At 42.5% G+C, this 17,517-nt stretch overlaps 1 protein-coding gene across 8 annotated transcripts in view; it reads right to left on the minus strand.

Moving 5' to 3' along the window:
* Nucleotides 1-17,517, minus strand: part of EYS (eyes shut homolog) — a 537,363-nt gene that overhangs the window by 156,611 nt on the left and 363,235 nt on the right. The gene's annotated exons all lie outside the window — the stretch shown is intronic.

Raw genomic sequence — 17,517 nt, forward strand, 5'->3', positions numbered from 1 at the left:
ATCATGCCCTTTTCTCCTACCCACTCAGTGTTCCACATCATCAATATAAAAATGTAGACCATATATTTATGGCAGTGGACAGACAGAAAACTGATTGCTCAGTAGTATTTATTCTATGCTGTAAAAGAGAATCAGATCAGTGCTGTTATTTTGTTACAGGCTATATAAGAATGCTCAAAGGTTATTTAACACACCTGACCTGACTTATTATGTGTTCTTTGCTACACAGGCATGCAAATGAGTCAAGCTCAGAAACAAAGATAGTGATTGTATTGTCATATAGCCAGAGGACACATATAACATTTCTGCAGATGACTTCATTATCATCAAATTAGTTCCAACAGCAGAAAAAACGGTAGGATATTAAGCAGTCTGAAAGGGCCTATTTTTCTCGGAAAATGCTATAAAGCAACACTTTCTCTCTCTGTACGTGTGTTTGCGATAGAGAGAGACACACAGCTTGGTATGTATTTGCCACGTTTAGAGCAAAGGCTACAGAGACGAGCATGCTTTAAATGGCAAATTGCTCAAAGTGTTGGTCACTGATTTTGCAAACAAGCATTTTTTAAAACAACAACACATAACATAACATGTTCGCTTAGTGAATGAAAGCAAATAACTCCCTCAACCAACTAAACTAACCTCATAAGAAATGATTGGGCAGTATAAATCTCAGACCCTCCAAATGTCCCTATTTTCCAGGAATGTCCCTGATTTAGAGAAGCTGTCTCTGCTTCTGATTTGATCCTGGAATGTCCCACTTTTCCTTAGGAAAATTTTGGCTTCAAGTATTCATTCCCATTTAAGGCAGTATGTGCTGGTGCAATTTAATCAGTCAAAACACTCTGTGATTACCAAGGAACTGGTAATCTTCACCTCACATGCTGACATTATAATTCTAGCAGATCTTCAAGCAGAACTTGAGGAAGGAGATCTTCATTTTAAAAAAATCAATGAATGAATGAGTCCAGAAGCAGCTGCCGCAAACTGCTTGCCTTCAAGCAGCTTTTTAATACTATTCTGTAGCAACTTGCGACTCAGCTGCTTCCCTATATTCTTCATTTTCTCTTTTCTTCATGACCCTACATTTTATATCTGGTGCTATAAATCATCAAAGTTCCACTATGGTAAAGCAGAAACGCTGGTAGGCACTTGGGCTTATGCAAGAACCTGAACAGCAACGTGTATGTTTCTCTGTTATGAGTGCATTCAATTATTTTTAAGAGACGTTTTCCCCATTGTGATTTCCTCACTTTCAAATGGGACCTGCTAACAGTGACTCCCCGAGATCTGCCTACATTGAGAACATCCCTGACATGATAAGCTAGGAGGTAGGACAGGACTGTAGCTGTACTATTTCTTTGTGAGTGTGCAATATTTGAAAATTTGGGATAAGCCACAGTTTGATCTTGGTTTGTAATCTCCGTGTGGAAGGCGTGCTCAAATTATAGCTTGCCCATTCAATTTTCCAGCTGAAATGTAATAGAAAATAGGCATGGGGGAAGCTGAGTTGCTTTTGAAGTTGACCCCCTTGCCTAGTGTATTGTTGTGGGGGAAATGCCAGGCAGCTGACACTACTTTTTTAAAAGGAGGGTCTAGGACAGGCATAGGCAAACTCCGGCCCTCCAGGTGTTTGGCACTACAATTCCCATCATCCCTCACTAACAGGACCAGTGGTCAGGGATGATGGGAATTGTAGTCACAAACATCTGGAGGGCCGGAGTTTGCCTATGCCTGGTCTAGGAGATGCATCGGTGGGGAGTCCTGGGAGCTGTCCAAGGATGTTAGGTGCTGATGCTGCCCCTGGAAATCACAATAGATTTGAGTATCCCAAACTTAGAATATAAACTTGATGTACTGATATCTGTGATTATCTGTGAATGTAGCCGCTATCTTTGCAAGCTCGTAAAGAGATAGCCTATCTACAATAGCGTCTCATCTAGCTTATAATGCCAGCACTGTTCTAAATCTAAGTATTCATCATTCCATTAGAAACACACTACTTGGGAAGTTAATGCCTCATAATCATAATATGTTAATCTATCTTCAGTGGGCTTCTTCGAATTACCAAACCAAGGGCAGACCTAAACTTCTCACAGTGACTTCCCATCATTATAGCTCAGCACCATCATTTTATGTTTACCGCAAGGGTAGATAATGTACCGTTAGTTACTGTCTTTCTGCAATAACATTTGTATCTTCGCACATGCCTACCCACCTGAAAATGCTTGAAGTTGTATGAAAGCTTCAACCTCCGGACTGAACTATTGCAATGTGGTGGAGCAACCTTTGAAGATGACATGGAAATTTTGATTGGTCCAAAATGAAGCAGCCAGCTTACTGGCTGGGGTTTCATTTTGAACTCTTATAACCCCCGTTTTAAAATAGTTACACCGATTGTCAACTCCTTCTGGACCCAATTCAAGGTGCTCACATTAGTTTTGCTAGTTGCAAATATCTGAAAGACTATCTCCATTCCTACCAACATTTTCAAGGCTTTTGCTACCAGGCACCAGAGACTCTCCTGGCGTTCTACCCTCCTCAGAAGTGTATGGACAAGTGTGTGGCTCAGCATCTCAGTTCCAGGGAAAACCAGACATTTTACACCCTTTTTTTTAAAAAAGGATCCAAAATATCTCTCATTGTAGATGTAATTAAGAAATAAGCCAGAATTATATTGACATTGCCAGCAGACTATTAAAAGTCTCATAGTTCCAAAGTTCCCTTAAAGCGATCATTTAATGCCTCTGCTTTCTCAGCTGGGTTTCTAATAACTAATTGCTCATTGTTATGTAGCAAATTCCTTTGTGAAATATCTCTCATAGTACATTTGAAAGCTCACATCAATGTATAATTAATATTCTGCATGAGGCCAAGCTACACAAACCCCATATATAGTCAACCACGTGGCCAAAGTTTCAAGAGCAACATAAGAAACTATAAATTTTCACTCCAGAATTTTAGAAAAAAAGCATTGCGTGGACAGGCGGAGTCCCCAGATCCCGAGCGGTCCCCCCCCGAACGACTCAAGACAACGTGCTATGGGATTAAATTGGCCACAACTTTATTAAATTTCAAATGTGGGTAGACCTTGGCTCAGGCATTGGGCGTTATCGCTCCCCAGTCCCCAGCTGGGGACCTAGGGAGCATCAGGGTTATCCAGTGTGTGTGTGTGGGGGGGGGATAGGCCGGCTCTGGAGAACATATGTTCAAGCAGAGATAGCCGCCCCTGTTACGCCGCCGCCACTGGGGAGAGCAATGACGACCTTTCGGCGTACGGTCAAAGCCTCCCTTCAGAAACCCCTTTAACGGGGAACCCTGGTATCGCCACTGTAAAGAGGAAGATAGACTAAAGGATTCCGCCCAAGGCCTGATACCGCCAAAGTTGTGACGTTTTGCTACGGGAAAGGCGAAACCTGCCAATGCAGGGAAATTCCTTTCCGGCCCTTTAACAGTGACCTTAACGTAGCAGCGCCCGCATACCTGTAAGAAAAGTTAACCTGCAAAACCTGTGAAGAAAAGTTAACCTGCAAATAAGACATTAACTGAGGGTGGGTAGGGTGGGAGAAGCTCCGGAGCCAAGTGAGGATTCCCAGGTAAGATCCTCCCTCTATTGTGTGGGCAGTAATCCCTCCCCTACCTGGCCTGGTCTCCTTGGCAACGCTTCCCCCAGGTGGGATTGGACAACTGACTGGGGTAGGTGGAGACCTCCAGGTATCTCACCTGAGGAAAGGCAAATCCAAGCCTACGCTGATGGAGCCACTCCAGATCCAAGGGCTGCGCGCATCCACGCAAAGGGCGCCCCTCCGTTTTATGCGGGGAGCGGTCATTACAAAACATACTGCAATCTGGCTACAAGCATGGAGTGATCATAAATGGTGAATGTTCTCAGCATCCTACAAAACATATGGAAATTAGGACTGGAATAATTCTTACTAGGAAAAGCTGTATTTTCCTTTGGACTAGCAAGTTCTAATTTAGTAAGCAATAATAAAAAACAACATTTAGAATGCAAATATAAAATATTCTATCTATAAAGTGGATGGGGAGGATAGAAAAATAGCAATGGATTAAGTATCAATCTGTATGCATATTGAACAAGAGTAAAGAAAAGATGGAATGGGGCATAGCACCCCGCTCTAAGAACAAATGGGATGACTAAAGAGCAGTTCCAAAGACCCACCCCTCCAGATCCTAAAACAGGGGTGGGAAACCCATGGCCCTCCAAATGTTGTTGAACTCCGGTTCCCATCAACTCTACACAGCATGGGCTGTGGTCATGGGTGATGGGAGTTGGAGTCCAGCAACATCAGTAGGACCAGAGATTCCCTACCCTCCTCCTGGTGGTACATCGTGTTGGGGATGTCCAAAGTGACATAAAGAGCTAACAGATCAGTAGACTAATTTATTCTTCTGTGAAAAACAGTACCAGGCAAGCAAAATATTTGAAAGCAGCCCAGTGAGCACCTAAAACAGGGTAATATTAGCTTATTAGGGAACTGTCGTTGGGAACAAATCCTATAATCTCCAACATAAATTTAAGCACTGAGGATTAGTGCTGGGTGAATTTACCTGGAATTAATTCAGAAGTAGTTTATCTAAAACAAATTAAATATAGTGTCAAATTGGATCAGGCCTAAATTAGCTCATTTCAAACTCAGCTCTATTCTGAGCTACAGGTCTCACCATGTTCTCAATAATGCCAATTGGCAAGAATGTAACTAGATGCTGGTGGTTTGAATGTATCCTTGTATGAGTGGCACACCAAAGGTGCCATCTTCTTATGAGCATTGAGGGGGGCCATGAGCAACAGCGTCATAACGTCATGCATACAACATCATGTGACACCAGGAGGCAGAGCTGAATGCCCCCTGAATATTGAGGGGACTCAGCCACCTCAAAAAATACTTTTTTTGGGGGGGGAACTGCCTCGACCCCAGGAGTTGGTGCACCTGAGCTGCACTTAGGGTGGTGTTCAACTAAGTTTTACTCAGAGCAGAACCATTTAAATGAATGGACCTAACAGTCATTTTCATTTAAACCACTCCTTTCAGAAGGCAACTATCCAGGCAAGAACCAAGAATACAAAATCAGGAGTTGTCAATGTGTTGCATGTTGGATGTACCTGCAGAGGTCTTCTTTGGTACCCACAGGAACCTCAACTGTCACCTTCCCCTCGACTGAAATTAGGTTGGAAAAAAGCATTCTACTGCAGCCAACAGAAGAGATTGCAGCATGCGCTTGGTTGCAGGGAACTAGTGGTGCTCAGAAGCATTTCCCTCGTCTGCAAATATGCCCATGCCCTCCCTTCAATGGCAATATCTGTGTTTTACAAAATGAAAATTGTACTCAGTTATGGCTGAGTGAAACCAAAGGATGGAATTATAGTTGCAGTGAAGGGGTAAATGCTGGGCAACCCTATTTATGCTCCACCTGTGGTTCCATCCACCCACCCCTTTCCTGTTTCTCCAAGAGAACCACAGAGCTGAGTTTGTTCTTTGCACATAAGCAAAGCAAAGGCTGGCACTCGAGGCAGTCCAAAAAAAAATCAGATTATGTGTTGAAAAGAGAGAATAGAGCTAGAAGAGTCAACCCCCCACCCTGGTGTAATATTTTTAAAGTCTCTTATCAATAAAATCAGGCTGCATGGAGCTTTTCAAATGGATTGGGGGGGGAGGGAGTTATTAAAATGGTAGAAATTGAAAATTGGGAAAAGATAGAGATTGGCTTTAGGCACCAGAAAAAGCGATTTGGTTTTAGCTTCAACTTGCCCTGTATTAACTATTACAACATTTTATTTAAATACATGAATAAATTGAAGTTGCTGCATTATTTGATTTCTAATCATAATATCCATATAGAGATTTCTGTACATGGTGTGGTGTGTAGCATAGTGACTAAGAATGTGTGGGCCAGTTCGTATCTCATGCCAGCCAGAAACTCCCTGTGCTATTTTAAGGAAGGCCACAACTCCCTTGTTCTCAGATGTCCTTCTTGGAATATGAGAATAGCAACACAGGCCTGCTGTAGAAGTTGCAACCATTCCTGACACAATGCACATGAAGGGCTTAGGAAACACTAAAGCATTACTGCCACATTATTAATGATGTGACCTCTGCAATTATGTATATTGCTTCTCAGGAAGTGAGACAACACTTTTCAAAGCTGGGTATAGTTCAATCCAGAGAATACGTGAATGGTATTTTCAAGGTGATGGCCTTCAGCGTGCTACTTTTATGGTTTGCCTTTGCCAATTTATAGTTCCTAAGACAGATTCCTTTTCTTTCCAGCTTTACAGCATCTGAAGCACTCAACTGGGAGGAAAAACCACAGTCAAACAATAATTATTTATTTAAACATTTATAAACTGCACTCTCGTACAAAACATCACAAGGTGGTAAGCAACCCTTAAAACCCACACACAGTAATAACATTGTTGAGATGTCAAACACATCAGAAAAATCTGGCTGGCAAAGAATCTCAGGTTCCAGAAGCCTGTCTGAATAACACAGCATTTAAATGAAGTCTCAAAGAGAGCAGAGATTGTGTCTGCCAAACCTCTATTGGCAAGGAATTTCACAGGGCAGGGCCTGCCAGCTCAGCTCCTGGTAAAGGCCAGCTAAACTTCAGAGGCATTCAGGACCATCAAAAGTTCATCCCCAGAAGACCTCACTGAATGAGGTGGAGCATAAGGCCATCTTCATACCATGAGATGGATATCTAACTCGAAAGTGTGGAAAGACACAGAGACTCTGATTGAAAGCTGTGCTTGTGGGTCTGCCCATGTTTACTTAAGTTTGTGCACATGGTGCTGCCCCACTCTATTGCTCATTTAAGCAGTATAAAGTCTGCTAAGAGAGCCAGTGTGGTGTAGTGGTTAAGAGCAGTGGACCCGTAATCTGGTGAACTGGGTTCGATTCCCCGCTCCTCCACATGCAGCTGCTGGGTGACCTTGGGCCAGTCACACTTCTTTGAAGTCTCTCAGCCTCACTCACCTCACAGAGTGTTTGTTGTGGGGGAGGAAGGGAAAGGAGAATGTTAGCCGCTTTGAGACTCCTTCGGGTAGTGATAAAGCGGGATATCAAATCCAAACTCTTCTTCTTCTTCTTCTGCTAAGAATAATCCCCGAAGCCAACATGGTTCCTTCTATACCTAGAGACTTCCACACCCCCAGTGTGTAGCAATCATGGCTGCAGTTTCTGATTGCTGTAAATATTATTGTTAGGCACAAGTCATTATTGTGTGGAGTTAGCTGGCTGACAAAACGTCTATTCTAAGTCTGAGGTAACACCCCCTCCCGCCATTTTCAGTACTCTCCATTGCAAGTTCTCTGCTACATAGCACACTAAAGAAGTTTTACTGATAGGGATTTAAACAAGCACCAAGAATTTTGGACGTAGGCCATGAAAGTGGAGTCAAGAATCTTAAACTGTTTAGATTGTGGATAAAAGCAAACACCACATTTTTTTGTTGAGTCACATAATATCAAATAAGCTTTGCTAGAATATTTAAGTGTTCCCTGTGTACTACTTGTAAAACTGCTAGAACAGCAGCAGGAGTAAAAATAGCCAGAATGTGAACACCCAGATATATAATTTATAGCTATGCCCTAATTTGTTCTGAACACAGAATAAGCCACCCTACAAAGAGCTGAGATTGTTCGGTAACTGGTAAGAAGCAATTCTATCATCTGGCCTTATTGCTTTCCCAAAGCCTAAAAAAACAACAACGAATGGCTTTCATTTTTAAAGGTTGTGTATAAATTAATAAATGAATATATTTGCACAAACACAACACACATTACCCCACATCCCAAACAAACCATGAGCCCAAGCTTAGACAAAAAAAATAAACCAGACTCTGGCTTGTTTCAGTCATGGCATGGCAGCAGTAGGAGCAGGGAAGAAGTGCTATGGGAATTTCTGAGCAGCATGTACGAGCATATAGTAAACCCCATTACTGTACTGATATTTTATCATGCTAACAGCAAAGACTTTCAAACATCCAGGTCTTCTCTAGGCGCTAGAAGGCACACAGTGATAAGGCCATGTAGATCTCTCCAGGGAGCACATTTCAGAGTGCCAGCAGCACAGCTGAAAAGGGTTAGCATTAGATTTGCTTTGAAAAGAGTAGACAATTTCTCTCTCTCTTTTTGCTTCAATAGGATCAAGTCACTTGGGCATTATGTTTTCTATCTGTAAAGAGTTTTGTTTTTAACTTCACCTTGTCGCTTGTGAAGTCAAACCCATTCTGTGTTTGAAAGGAGCATTTTGATAACTAGGTCCAAATGTTTCTGTTGAAAATTAATACAGCTTATGCTATAATGAAGGCTTCCTCAAACTCAGCCCTCCAGATGTTTTGAGACTACAATTCCTATCATTCCTGACCACTGGTCCTGCTAGCTAGGGATCATGGGAGTTGTAGGCCAAAAACATCTGGAGGGCCAAGTTTGAGGAAGCCTGCTATAATGTGTAGTGTGGCTTGGTTGCACACTTGCTATTTGGTTTCTCCCTTTCCCTTTCCAAGTGTTTCAACTATTAAGGTTACTATCAGCTTGAAGTGAAAGACACTCCTGCAGGGATCCAGAAAGGTTGCTTCATCTAGAACATTTCTGCATATAAAAGCAATTGTATTGTCAGTGTCTTCCATCCAAAGAATTGTTTTAGTTTGCAGTCTGTGTTAGTTGTGTGTGTAGAATTAAAATAATCTCTGGAGCTTCCTGGAAGTCTCTTGCATTTGGTGGTGTGTCAGACTTATCATAAATACCTTCACCTGCATAATGCAACAGTGAAACCATATTCCTGATATCAACAGCAACACCAACTAAGATTTACAGTCTCTATATCTATAGCATCAACTGCACACACTTCAAATTAAGGGAACATTGGCAGGCGCTGAGCGGCCATTTTAGAACTGGAAAAGAGACACTGGCAGTGATGTCAGAGAATCAGACAGAAAGAGAAACAGGAGCAGAAATTGCTATCGTAAACATATTTGTCCCATGTCCAGAACGGAACTCAATCCAGAAAATATTATTGGTATATGCTGCTGCTCTTGCTTTCAGACCACAAACAATATGTAATTATGCCCCCCTTCATTTGCATTTTGTTTCCTTTGCAATGAATGAATGGAGTGGAATAACATACTGACAACACCATTTATGTAAGTTACATAATTTCACCACAGTGGACAGCCAGATGAATAATATAGCTTTTTGGAAGAGGATGTATTGCAGTGGAACGGAAACCGTGCTGTATGCAATCAATACAGGGTGGAACAGAAAATGACTCCTACTTACATACATACTGACAGTTTATATATCTGATTTGTACTGTTCTACAGCAGTCTTGATCATCACTATCTTTTTTGCTTCCCTTTCATTTCTGTTGCTTTGTTAGTATTACATTTCACCTACTGTAGCTTGGAAAGAACAGCTCAGAGGCTTACAATTGCTTCAAATAATAAGATATCTTTACTAAATGCATTGTATAGGGCTCTATAGTAGGACACAACTCCCTTTTTCTATTCCTCACTTCCAATCTCTGCAAGTTTTTTTGTTTTTTTTTAAAGCAGGGATAGGGAACCTATGTCCTTCCAGATGTGGTTGGACTTCAGGTTGCATCATCCCTGGCCTTTGACCATACTGACTGGAGCTGAAGGGAGATGAGAACCCAGTAACATCTGGAGGACCACATATACTCTATCCTTGTCTTAGAGTGACAGAAATATGTGAGAATCTAAATTGGTATAGGGCATTATATATATAATGCCTGATAATTGGATCAGGCCTAACACCATTTTTCAATACTTCAGAAAGTACCCCAAAGAAAATGCAAATAATGATGGCAACATGCAAGATGCTAGGAAAAGATTCAAACAAAAACCAAAAATAGTTATATACCTTACAACACCAGACAGCTTTTTTATCTAACACTTAATTATGTCTATCAGAAGGAAGTCTCAATGATTTCAGTAGGAATTATTCCCAAGGAAGTGTGCATAGAACTCAGTCCATACTAGTAATGAGTCTATTATGGCTGCAATCCTGAAGTTACTTACAAGATAATAAACCCTAATTACCTTCAACCATTTTAGAATATTCAAGCTCATACATATTTGTATGAACATTTTAGAATGTTTAAACTCATACATATTTGCACAGTTTAAACCTGAACAATCTACATATACTTAAAAATACTGCTCAGTTGCTCTCAAATGCCTAGAACAAATACTCATTCAGGGTTTGGAGCAAGCCACTGAACTTTAGCCAGGTAAAAACGTACATAGATAATGTAGCATATTAAAACAAAAGCTTCATCTGAGTTGCACTGCACAATATTTAGATACCGCTTCACTGCACTATTTATTATAGGAAAAATGTATAACATCATTACAACTTTGAGCCAGTTTAAAAATGTTAATCTCACAATTAATAACCACAGACGTATGCTTTCCCTTGCAGCAACAAGCACCGATAATCTAAATCTGTCATGCTGAACTTTAGAGTAGCAGACAACCATCTGCATACATACATCATATAAAAAGTAAGTCTGCATGCCCTTATGCTGCCTTCACTGGAGAAATACAAAGTAAGGAGGCATAAATGTAGGAAAGTTGCAGAGTGGAAAAGCCAATTCCATATTCAACTCAACAAAGCTCAGTCTGCGACTGGGGGCTCAAAACTGCTCACCTGTACAGCGCTTCGCTTGGCAGATGCTTTGGTTAAAACCAAGTTGTCTTGTATGACTGTGCCGTATTAGCAAGGTATGAATCTGTGGCCTGGAAGGGTCTACCCCAGACATATTAAAACTGAATGACTAGAGGGGTCAAGGGCATGAAGATAGCCACATAGAATGCTGCAAAAGTAGCCAGTTTTAGGCTTAGTCACCATATTTACATTAGCCAGAATTGGGTGCAGACTATGTATCTTAGTTAAAGACTCACCCTAAGAGAGAAAATATGTATTTGGTTGTATTTCAGGAGAAAATATGCTTCTAAACCATCCTCGCTGCTCTACAGATGTAATGGCTACCTTAAGCTTTGGGCTGGGCTATAATATCTTAGACTATGGGGCAGGGGGTGTTCATATGTTTGAATGCTCATTTATTTATAAAATAAAATAAAAACCCTATACATAGAAAACCAGCATATCAGACAGAAAGCTAGGCTAAATGAAATCTGTATGTACAAACACACACACACACACACACACACACACACACACACACCTGGAATGAAATTCAAATAAAATACAAGCAAATATGCATTCTGAAATGGTACAACCCTAGCTAAAGATACACCATGTCACTGCATAGATTATGAATATCCCTCACGTATTACCTGGAGATTTCTGTTCAAGGTGGGGCAGCTGCTGCCTACAACAGCAATAAATTTACTTATAGACCTTGACATATATTCCAAGGGTGAAATTGTTTCAAAAAGGCTTCTTGCCGCCAGTCTCACTAATTCACTAAGCAGGGCCAAATGTGGACTTTTCTGCAGTAAAAGAAAGTGACCACAGGTGCCTGCAGTTTCCACTAACGGAGCCACATGCTTTGCTCAGAGCCAACTGAAACCTTAAGATGGCCTTTTAAATACAATGGTTACCACATGCATGAGGGTGAAGGTTTGGAAGCACTTCCTCTCTCTGATATGCAAATGCAAAGGTATTATATAGATGGCTTGATGTTTTGGGGCCTTTCTTTATCATTTGCAATAAATATACACACCTTCTGCTCAGTCCTACCCATACCATCTGCTATTCCCCGTGGCTTAAAGAAAGAAAAAAAGCAACGGATCAGGGTGTGGGGGGGGGGGGATGTTTTGCACATGCAAATATATATCTGTATTACAGTTTAGACCAAAGATCTTTTTTTCTTTAGGGATTGGACAATCTGTTGCAGCATGAAAGACAATAAACAAAAAGCCAAGGGTAGTACTTAATTCCAAATCATTTAACACTGATGAGGAGGAGATTGTTAAGAGAATTGCTTTATTCAGCCTCTGCTATAAAGGCACAAAGTCAGTTTTTTTAAAAAAAATGTCCCAAGCATTTATTTATTTATTTTTAGTGATGGCACCGGATGAAAGGTAGGAACCAGAGATACCGTGTTGTGCTTTAAAGGAGAGGGGGAAATGGAACAAAATCAATTGCATCTTTCCCACATTCTCAAAAGCAGCAAAGCTTTACTTTCAAAATGAAGGTTGATCAAAAGAGGTGCCCTTGTGTTGTTTAGCCATTATGAAACTTTGGGACATCACTTTTGAAGAGCCTTAACCAGGGCTTTCTTTCAGACGGGTCTCACCAGAAGTCAGTTCTGGCACCAATCAGGTGGACACCATTGCCATTATAAGAGAACAAAGGAGATATCCGTAGTGAGTTCTGGCACTTCTTTTTTCTACAAAAAAATAACACTGATTTTAAAGCTTTAAAAAATTGACATGGCAACTGTGAGGAACCTACACTTTGTTTTCTTTCCAGCACGCGCTCAACTACATAAAAGAGAAGCTTCTACATAATATTGGAAGCAGTGCTATTTTTCTAGAAATGAGGTGCCAGAACTCACTATGAACGCATCCCTCATTCTTTTAGAATGGCAATGGTGCCCACCTGAGAGGTGCTGGAACTGACTTCTGGCTGAAAAAAAAGCCCTGATTGGAAGTTGGTTGGTGGTTGACAGATTTCAGTGACCAGCTGTTCCACACAAGAACTTGCAAGAATGGTCTCCCCGCCCCCCCGACAAAGATTTTGACTTCTGCTTTGAATATGTGAGGCAGAAATGCAACAGTTGCATCCATTCCTATCACTGCACTTGGAGCAGGGGGGAATTGTCCAGTTCCCCCCAAGAATGCTGCTTGGTCCCCAACTTGTTGTTATCATGGCAGCAGGACAGGGTATTTTGGAGAGTGGGAACTGGGATGCTGGTCCAGCACCCACAAATTGCTTCCTCACCAACCAGTGGACAAAGGAGTTGCTTCCCATGACATTCCTCTTCTCAGCTCATTCACATGGAAATGCAGGTGAGCTGGTTGAGGGGCAGCTCCGTGGCAGCAGTTGTGGAACATTAATCAGATGCCCAGAGAAGCTTTGCGAAAGGTATGATGGGGGAAGGTTGAGAGAGAGGCCCCAGGAAATTTATGAGTAGAGGGGAACAGATGCTGGAAGTGAGAAAATGACAAGACAGCAAAGGCAGGAAGAAAACTGGACTGGCTGCAATTAGTGACCCAGCAGTAAGGATCCTACTCTAGGCATTCTCTGGGGCTAAGAGGCCATATTGGGTTCTGAGGATCCTGGGGATCTAAAGAAGGAGATATCTGACAATAACCTTGAAGAAAAAATAGTTGCTGAGTGAGCAATGAAGTACACTTTTTCCTCTCTTTGCAATATGTTCCCAGTTGCACACTTTCTGCACAAAGTTTCCCTAACTTCAGTACATTCTTCACACAAATGTGTAAGATGAATTCCTGCAGATTGTCTCGGTACCAGGGGCAATTTAAACCACACAAATGCTGTGTAGTTTACAACGAGCATGGGAAAAGGGGTTTAAAAAAACCCAATAGATACTGACATCTGAGGCATCATTAACTAAGACTCATAGTGTTGAGCCCAGTCATTTATTGGATTCACATACAGTATAATGACCCACTTTCAGTCAGTGTTGTGAGCTGGGTTTCCATTCCTTTCAGATATATTGACAATCTGGCAAGTGCGTTTTTGGCTCTGGCTTCCCTGTACTTATTTCATACAATAGAAAGTCTATTAGAAGGATATTAGAGCTTTAATTATAATATGGGCACTCTTTCATTTTGCTACACACTAGTAATTCCCAATAACGCTAATGGAAATTATCCAGCGTCAACAAAAGAATGTGCCTTAGATGCTAACAGCCAAAGAACCAAACATATCAGAGAGATGAAGGTTCTGGGAAGTACCGGTAACTGAATAAAAGACAGTTGAATGACAAGACAGAGAAGCAATAGATATTGACTAAAAAAAAAATAAATAGAAAAAACTTACACACACACACACACACACACACACACACACACAATCTCCCCAATATTTAATTTACTTTAACTTCAAAATTAAATTATTCCTGATAGTAACTAAAAGTGAACAGGGATCTTAGACGGGCAGCGTAATTAAATATAATTGAAAAAGAGAATGCAAACTGCTGAAGTCAAAAGCTGGATCAAGAGGAGAGTGGCATGTGTGCACCTTTGAATAGTTTTGGTATTTTTTAAAGGAATGTTCCTCTTGCTTTCCTGACCCTTAGGATTGTTCTGCATGAGCAGAGACCTGCGACAGAGCCAACCCTGTACCCAAACCCCTGCCAGCTTGCTCCAGCTCTCTCTCTTTTCAAATCTCCCTGGCAATTATTGCTATGTACCATTTCCCCTCCCACTGACACCAGTAGGAGAAAAAATGCATCCCCCAGCTCCAGGGTGGCACAGGGTGTCAATTCATTGGTTGGTTAAGGGGGATGAGGGAGCTTTGGATACAATGGATGCTATTCTGGCAGTATCTATGCAGTTCTGCAGAAACACTGGTGGCAGTAGTGCCATGACCACAGAGCTTTTCCTGGGTATATCAGCCTGGGTATATCTCCCTGCCAGCAAAGCTCCCCTCTACCAGCAAAAGAACAATTTTAACCTACCACACCCACCTCAGGCAGTATTCAGCATGGATTAGTATTGCTTTATTATATTATTAAGTTGTCCCCCCTAATATTTGGGGGTGCTAGCCGTCGTCCGTCTAAACATACATAATTGCATCCAATGTCACTTTTGATACCACAGCAATAAAGGGGATGACACATTTGCTTCCTCTGCTTGAGATAAACAAGGGCCAAGCAGATCAAACTTATTCTGCCACATAAATGAGAAATGTGCTTATGGTGTTTATGATGGGGGCGGGGTTCTAAACTCACATGTATTCATAGTCATTCTGCATTTGCTCATTCATTTCCCCTCTGCTACTGGCCTGTCTAGAACAGGTGCAAGGAACGGAGGACTTTCAACACAATGTCCTTCCATTCTGACTCTGCAATGAAGGCTTCCTCTCCCCCGATGCCTTCCCATAGAAACCAGTGAGAAGCCAAATATTCTGGCTGGATCATTCTAATCCATATTATCTTGGAGTGATCTGTTATTCAGCAGGGGCCAGCAGAATGTTGCCTTTGATTTCCCCATTGCTGCAGTTGACTTTGTCAAGGTGCAGTGCAAGAGGTGGGATTTCCAGAGCTGCAGCACGTTCCCAGAGCTACAACACCCACCACCAGCCACTAGTGTGTCTCAGTATAGAAGTATAGCTATGTTAGACTGGTCTGCTGCTGCAATAATAAATGAGAGAGATTTGTGGCACTTTATCAACTGTGCAATGGAAACAAGTAAAGCAGAATGTCTCTACTATCTCCAGCCCGCTCCCCGTCTCTCGATGCTTTCTGAAGGGGACTGAGAAGAGCTCTGTTCCCTGGCATTCCATCAATAGAGATCAAACAGACTGCTTATCCTGAGCTGGGAAAAGCTACCAAGATCAGGTAAAGCCCCTCAAACTACTCCCCTGGATCTTAGTAAGAGTTGCTTTACATTAAACATCCCCCCCGCCCCCACCTAGGTAGCGTACATGACTGCAGAGAGGTACAAGATAAACAGTGTCACATGTGAAAACTGCACAAGGATTTTATGTACCCAGTGCACAGTCATATGATGCAGGGGAGCATGGGCTTCCAAATTTGTGGAACAAGCACTTTCCTCATTTGAGGCTGTGGTCTAAACCAGTGTTTCCCAACCGGTGTTCCGCGGCACACGAGTGTGCCGTGAGACGTTGCCTCGTGTGCCGCGAGATGCCTGGAGGGAGGCGGGCGAGTCGGGCGGCGAGAGGCGGGGCGGCGGCGGCGAGGAGAGGCCGCGCTTCCTGCTGCTGCCTGGCGCTCCTCCTCGCAGCCGGCAGCGCTGCCTGGGCGCCTCCGCGCGACTCTGCCTCGCTGGGTTTGGTCTCCCAGCAGAGACGGGTCACACGCGCACCTCCCTCCCTCCCTCAGCCTGCGCGGAGGGAGAGCCAGAGAGAGGCATCGCTCCTGCGCGGCGGGAGAGGGAGCAGCCGGAGCGATGCCCCAAACGAGCTGAATTCCGAGCGAGGGACTGAGGGGGGAGGGAAAAAACTTTCACTTTCGTGCGTCCCTCCCGGCGTGACGCTGTGCGCTGACGTCACGGGGCGGGGCTTTAATGGTGGTGTGCCGCGAGATTTTTTTTCAGTAAACAGGTGTGCCGTTGCCCAAAAAAGTTTGGGAAACACTGGTCTAAACCACTGAGCCTCCTGGGCTTGCTGATCAGAAGGTTGGTGGTTCAAATCCCCACAAAGGGTGAGCTCCCGTTGCTGTGTCGCAGCTTCTACCAACCTAGCGGTTCGAAAGCACACCAGTGCAAGTAGAGAAATAGGTACTGCTGCAGCAGGAAAGTAAACAGCATTTCCGTGCGCTTTGGCACTTGTCACAGTGTCCCGTTGCACCAGAAGCAGTTTAGTCATGTGGGCCGCATGACCCGAAAAGCTGTCTGTGGACAAACGCCGGCTCCCTCAGCCTGAAAAGCAAGATGAGCGCTGCACCCCATAGTTGCCTTTGAATGGACTTAACTGTCCAGGGGTCCTTTACATTTTAACACAAGCAGTTTTCACCTGTGCATGTACAGCACCTGTGCAAGAAATATCACCTGTATGTGAAGCACCTGCAGTAGCTAAGTGTCAGCAGCACTTGCTTACTTTGCACATGAGAACAATGAGTATATCCACTGATTAAAGAAAAAATGTACCCAAGCCCTGTTCAAATGAGATTTAGGAAAGCTCAGCATCCTCTAGCTTGTGTTCTGTCCATTGGCATAGTTTCAAGGTTGAAGCAGATCAGTAGCCACTTGCATGCCAGAAGGTTTTTTGTTTTTGTTTATTTTTAACAGATGCACTACATTTGTCCACACTTCAAAGCCTGCTTACAGCCCATTATTTTGGGCTTGTAGTAGCACATGCATGGGCTTTTTCACCAGTGGCACCAAGCACTGTGGAATGTCCTCCCAGCTGAAATATGAGAAGCCCCATCATTATTGCCATTCCATCACTTTGGGAAGGCACACTTGTTTAGGAAAGCATTCCCCTGAACTTAGACCTTGTGGTCTAATCATTTTGCTTTCTAGTTTGTTATGCTTTTTAACTGGCTTGCTTTACTGCACTTTCAAATTATGGATGTTTTTTAATGCTTTGATGGAATTGTTTATTGAGTATTTTAATCATGTATGGATTTTGTAATTGATTTTGTATGTGTAAATACATAGACCCTATTTGGGCCTTTAAGGAGGATATAAATAAATAATCCTTTCCACCTTTAAAGGTAGACAAAAGTTTCTGTGACTGGAATATATTTATGTACATAATCCTGTTTAAGATTTAATTTCAGTACAATGACAAAACACCAGTACTACAGGTTAGGCATCTATAGTCACAGTTATACAAGGATGAAACCAGCACGA

Source organism: Podarcis bocagei (genome assembly GCF_964188305.1).
Source record: "Podarcis bocagei genome assembly, chromosome: 3".
In the NCBI taxonomy this organism is placed as follows: Eukaryota; Metazoa; Chordata; class Lepidosauria; order Squamata; family Lacertidae; genus Podarcis; species Podarcis bocagei.